This window comes from Schistocerca piceifrons, chromosome 2 (assembly GCF_021461385.2).
Source record: "Schistocerca piceifrons isolate TAMUIC-IGC-003096 chromosome 2, iqSchPice1.1, whole genome shotgun sequence".
NCBI lineage: Eukaryota > Metazoa > Arthropoda > Insecta > Orthoptera > Acrididae > Schistocerca > Schistocerca piceifrons.
Genome location: NC_060139.1, coordinates 87,121,910 through 87,128,629, shown reverse-complemented (window position 1 = coordinate 87,128,629; position 6,720 = coordinate 87,121,910). Strand labels below are relative to the sequence as shown.

Here is a 6,720-nt window from a genome sequence, read left to right as displayed (position 1 = left end):
AATTATCCAAATCGTTACTCTGTGATTTACATGTACAGACAACAAATTGTTAAAATTTGAGAAAAATGGGATGATTTATTGAAGATAAAGAGCTTCCCAATGTGAACAAGTCAGTAACGTGTTGTTCTACCTCTAGCCCTTACGCAAGCAGTTAATCGAGTTGTCATTCAGTGATAGGGTTGTTGAGTGTCCTGGGGGATGTCGTATCAAATTCAGTCCAACTGGCGCGTTGCACAGTCAAAATCCTGAGCTGGTTGGAGATCTCTGCCCATGATATGCTATACGTTCTCAATTGAAGAGAAATCAGAGTACCTTGCTGGCCAAGGCGTTGTTTGGCAAGAAAGAAGACAAACAGTAGAAACTTTCGACGTTTGCGGGCGGACATTATCTTGCTACAACGTAATTATGTAAGCAATGAAAGATAAACTACATACAGCACTGACGGAAAAAGTCGCCAAAAAACACCAAAAAATAATCAATGTAGAGCAATGAAATTTTGAGCCAACGGCCTTGCCGCAGTGGTAACACTGGTTCCCGTCGGATCACCGACGTTCAGCGCTGTAGGGCTGGGCTAGCACTCGGATGGGTGACCTTTCGGTCTGCCGAGCGCTGTTGGCAAGCGGGGTTCACTCAGCCCTTGTGAGGCAAACTGAGGAGCTACTTGATTGAGAAGTAGCGGCTCCGGTCTCGTAAACTGACATACGGCCGGGAGAGCTGTGTGCTGACCACATGCCCCTCCACGTCCGCGTCCAGTGAAACCTATGAGCTGAGGATGACACGGCGGCCGGTCAGTACCGTTGGGCCTTCATGGCGCTTTCGGGAGGAGTACAATGAAATTTCGGGAATACATTTGTCTAACATAATTAAGTGATTAGCACTGCAAGATCAAACATTAATGTAAGCGCAAAATACGTGATTGCAAATGTGAAGTGCTGGACATTAAGAACTGGTGTAACCATCAGAATGTTGACCAGCATGCAAACGTGCATGCATTGTGTTGTACATCTGCCACTTGTCAGTTATTGGGTCGAAGTTCCACGCCTATTCCACTCAGTGGGTCAGAACAGAGGCAGTTAATGCTGGTTGTGGATGACGCGGCAGTTGTCCGATGATGTCCGATTTCTGCTCGATTGGAGACTCATCTGGCGATAGAGCAGGCCGAGGCCAGATGTCGACACTTTGCAGAGCATGTCGGGTTACAACAGCGGTACGTGGGCGAGGGTTATCCTGTTGGAAAATAGCTGGCCGGAGTGGCCGTGCGGTTCTAGGCGCTACAGTCTGGAACCGAGTGACCGCTACGGGCGCAGGTTCGAATCCTGCCTCGGGCATGGGTGTGTGTGATGTTCTGAGGTTAGTTAGGTTTAATTAGTTCTACGTTCTAGGCGACTGATGACCTCAGAAGTTAAGTCGCATAGTGCTCAGAGCCATTTGGACCATTTGTTGGAAAATACCACCTGAAGTGCTGTTCATGGATGGCAGCACGGAAGTTCGAATCACCAAACTGACGTATTGATTTGCAGCAGAATGGATGGGATGACCACCAGGAGGTTCCCGCCGTCATAAATAGCAACCGTGGCGGAAATCACAACAGATCTTCACCCTGACCTGCAATGAGCTCTCGCCTGACAGCACTGAGGACGAAAATAGCGGTGATTTGGGATTAGTGAAATGCATGCTACACAGCGTCTGGTTTGGAGCTGTCCTTGAATTAACTGATTTGTAACAGCTTGTTGTGTAACTGTGATGCCAACAACTGGTCAGATTACTGCTGCAGTTGCAGTACAATGCACCAGAGCCATACGCTGTATACGATGGTCTTCCCTCTTGGCAGCACTGGTAGTGCCACGTGAGCGTCCGGAGCCCGGTCTTCTTGCGATCGTACTTTCTCGTGAGCACTGCTGCCAACAGTCATGTACAGTGGCTACATTCTTGCCAAGCCTTTCTGCAGTATCGCAGAGGTAACATCCATCTTCTCGTACTCCTATTAAACGACTTCGTTCACACTCAGTGAAACGTTGATAATGACGTCTTTGTCGCCTTAAAGGTATTCTTGACTAACATCAACTCACCGCGGTCGAAAATCTAAACACCGCAGGAGTCTATGAAAGCGGATACGAATGTGAACTGGAATATGCAGGCGAGACGCGGCGGCCGATCAGCACACGAATGACAGAGCATGAGAAATATATCCGTCTGGGACAACGCACCAGCTCAGTGCTAGCGGAAAGCCAGAATGAGTGCGATAAAGAGGTAATATTCCGTGGTGCCTGCTTACTGGTGAAACAGCGATTTACAATTACACTGAGGAGGAAGATTAGAGAGGCGATAGAGATAGCCAAGAGACCCGCCAACATGAACAGAAAGGATGGGTATAGGCTTCCGGCGTCCTGCTTGCCAGCAGTGACAACGCTACCGGAGGAGAGCGCGCGTAGATCAACGCACATAGTACGCGTGGCCCCGTACGACGCACACAGAAAACAGGCACACCGCAGCCCGCGCCTGTCAACAAAACCTCAAGTACGGTATCAAATTACGTAAACGGCTTTCTCCGCTACTATGTAAGATGTAAAGTCTGTCTCATTCAGCAGTCAGCTCAGCGCCTTGAGGAAGGCTACTCGGAATACAGGGCCGAAACGTCGGACAATTTTGTTCAAAAATGGTCCAAATGGCTCTGAGCACTATGGGACTTAACATCTGAGGTCATTAGTCGACTAGAACTTAGAACTACTTAAACCTAACTAACGTAAGGACATCACGCACATCCATGTCCGAGGCAGGATTCGAATCTGCGACCATAGCGGTCGCGCGGTTCCAGACTGAAGCGCCTATAACCGCTCGGCCACAACGGCCGGCAGGACCGTTTTGTATGTTGACAATGCTGTCAACAGTCCAGAAGATTTTTATAGACTATCAACTCACCACGTCTAGTCTCAAAGGTAATTAACGCTCACGAACGTTACAGCGGGTATTTAAAGCAAACCTGATTTGCATCCTCATAGTGTTGCCCTTGTGCCACTATTATGCGACGGAAGCGAAATTCAAATACATACCAACTTCCAGATGAAGAACACCGTCTTTCGCACAACCTCTGTTTGGTGCTGCGATATCTTTTTCCGTCAGTCTATTTTCACACAAGGAATGAATAAGGAAGGAACCGTCGAAAACATACCTCTGCCTTTTACTAGACATTATTACACTAACATATACAGCCTGATAAAATATGTCAGGGCATGACACAAACATGCAGTAATGTACCACAATGACAACGTTGCTTGTATGCTGATCAACCACTCTGTCTGCCAAATAATGTCACCAACAACTAATCAACGGCAAGGAGTCACAAACTATGTCAGGTACTCTCTGATGAACCACACTTTGTGTACATCACACCTTTGTAGCAGCACGCAGCAAGTGAAGAGGAAAACAGACGAAAAATCATGTAGTATTGAAAGGTGGCTATACTGAGTCACAGCGCCAGAGATCGTGCCAAAGAGTTTTATTCCGTCGCCTCCACTGGCAGTGCTGGTTCAGAAGTTGTGGTGGTTAGTGCTTTGCTGAGAGGATGTTGATATCTGTACTATTTGAGGCCATGTCGTGTGCAGTTGTTTTGATGGGCTAGACAGCAGATGTTGTTCGAATGGAGATGTTGTAATGATCAGAGTGTATTTTTAGTCAATGTATATTAAGGTAAAAAACATTTTTTTATTTTATTTTATTTTTTTTAATTTCCTAACTAAGAATGCCTCTTGGTCACAGGTTCAGCCAACAAAGCATCTGGCTTGTGTTCATGTATTAGACTGTAATTCGGGTTTCTATATGCAATTGTAGTATTTCAGTTTTATTTAATTAATTCAGTGTAAATGGTATTTAAAATATCTTGTCTTATTGAGGAAGAACCGTGCCAGAAATGTGTACGTTGAATCGCACTACCACACACAGAACAGTTACACTTGTGCTTTGTTGTTCGTAGTTTTTGTTTCGTAGCTTTTATAGTTGCTGGGGACTTAATTAATTAATTGTGGTAACGGAAATTTCCTTTCATTCTTTGTTGTTATTCTATGCAGTCAGATTGCGTACTAATTCTAGTCAGGGCCAACCGTTTACGAGACCTCGTAGCCGGACATACAGGTACTAAAATTAAAAATATTTGCATTCTAAATAAATAAGCCTCCATGCAGTATAATAAAACATACTCGACGAACAGAAAATAACTTCACTTTGGCGATTACTGGCGTGGCAGCTGTCTGTCCTTCTGCAACCACAGCTGAGCAGCATGCTAAAATGATCCCATGACTTTGGCATCCATCCTTATCGGAAAGTCACAAACATAGCATCGATCTGGGCGCTGTCCGCCGTAGACGGCAGTGAGAACTAGCAGGCACTGCCAGTAGCTCCACAGCATCCGGCCGGACGTCGTATAACCATATGCAGCACATAGAAAGTGGAAGCCAGACAGCTTGCACTCCCTGCCTATAGCTCTGTGGTATCTATTTGAGACGCGGCAGCAAGTGGTGGTAGGCATACAGCGCTGCCCTCGTTGCTCATTGGCTGCACTTCTGTGACTGCAGAACACTGACTGCCCATCGACGCCCACCACCTAGTCCAAGGGCAGACTGCTTGCCAAGACCCTTAATCAGCCAAACGTACCTCTACTTCCTCCTCAGCAACAGGTAATAACAGCCACACTGTATTCACGCACGATTTTCTGACATCAGGCTCAGGCTAGATTGGCTCAGGATGTTTAAATAATTTAATAATTTAATTAAATTGCTGATCAGATATTTCAGTTACAACTAGCAGCATATAGCATTCTGCGACTTTTTACCATAGAGGAGAAGGCTATCCCTCACAGTAAATGGTTATTACCAGTTGGAATCTTCATGTAAGGCAGTTAAATTCAATTTCACGACCTGTACCGCCTCACACTTTGAAACAAGGGAGAAAGACGAGATCCATGAGACAAAGAACTATGTGAATGTAAAGATATGGAGGCTATACTAACAAGGGAACCTCCCCATCGCACCCCCCTCAGATTTAGTTATAAGTTGGCACAGTGGATAGGCCTTGAAAAACTGAACACAGATCAATGGAGAAGACAGGAAGAAGTTGTGTGGAACCATGAAAAAAATAAGCAAAATATGCAAACTGAGTAGTCCATGCGAAGATAAGCAACTCAAGGGTTATGCGAGGCCAGGAGCGCCGTGGTCCCGTGGTTAGCGTGTGCAGCTGCGAAACGAGAGGTACTGGGTTCAAGTCTTCCTTCGAGCGTGAAATTTTATTTTTTATTGTCAGACAATTATCAAAATTCAGGCACTCACACATAATCAAATTCGCTCTCCAAAATTCCAGGACATGTTCAGATTTGCTTGGACATATGCAGGATTTGACGGTCTACACACGGAAAAATTTGAAAACGTTAAAAACGTGTTTTCACAGAGCGCAGGGAAAATTGTGCGACTGTGATACTGTTGGATTCATTTGTTGCAGTTTATGTGACAAACTCTTATGTTTTCATCACTTTTTCGGGAGTAATTCTAACATCCACAAGAAAACCTAAATCGGGCAATGTAGAAGAATCTTTTTACCCATTCGCCAAGTGTACAAGTTGGGTGGGTCGACAACATATTCCTGTCATGTGACGCACATGCCCTCACCAGTGTCGTATAGAATATATCAGACGTGTTTTCCTGTGGAGGAATCGGTTGACCTGAGACCTTGCGATCAAATGTTTTCGGTTCCCATTGGAGAGGCACGTCGTTTCGTCTACTAATCGCACGGGTTTGCGGTGCGGTCGCAAAACACAGACACTAAACTTATTACAGTGAACGAATGGACAGATCATAATTTTGCGAAAATACAGAAAAATTTTTCACTTGAGGGAAGACTTGAACCAAGGACCTCTCGTTTCGCAGGTGCACACGCAAACCACGGGACCACGGCGCTCTTTCGTTCAGAGTATTCTTGATGTTGCCACCTATCTGCGCATGGACTACTCATTTTGTATATTTATCTCATTTTTTCATAGTTCCACACAACTTCTTCCTGTTTTCTCGATTGATCTGCCTTCAGTTTTTCAAGGCCTATCCACTGTGCCAACTTATAACTAAATCTGAGGGGGGTGCGATGGGGAGGTTCCCTTGTAAGAAGTGATCGTACCACATATGTTGTGACACCAAAGTAAGCAACGCGAATCGATAACACAACCATTAGCGAGGGCTTGCTGCAACCTGCGACAGCTAATAGGCGTCACTCCTGAAGACTGCACTCCTGTCTAAACACTGCAGCACCCTCACACTGAGGTCGACATAGGGTCGGGCATGCAAGGGCTCTGGCCAGTTCGTGGCCTCACCAGAATTAGTCAGCATCATAGTGTAGGATCAACGGGTTTTTACATTTCGTGTTAATCGTTACTGTTGTAGATATCGAACATTGCATCTCAAGAAAACAGTTTGTTCATCAGTACATTAAAGCAATGTTTCGCTAGTCAATGACAGTTGTAAATTATCCAGCACTCCTGTTGCAAAGAAGCATGTCAAAGTTAAGTAAATCTTTTATTAATTTATGTAATGAAGTGAACTAATAGTTCATGTGTTCTAGTTCGATGAGCCTTCCCCCAGGGTAATCAAAGAACCCACAGTTACCGCCGGACGAAAGTACTTTATTCCGGCCACAGCACCAAGACGTAAGCAGAAGACGCAATCAACATTCTGTTTAGTGGTT

General features: G+C 45.3%; 1 pseudogene; it reads left to right on the top strand.

Annotated features, from left to right (window-relative positions):
* The first annotated feature begins 500 nt into the window (after window positions 1–500).
* On the top strand, window positions 501–618 carry LOC124778372 (annotated as a pseudogene).
* The last annotated feature ends 6,102 nt before the right edge of the window (window positions 619–6,720 follow it).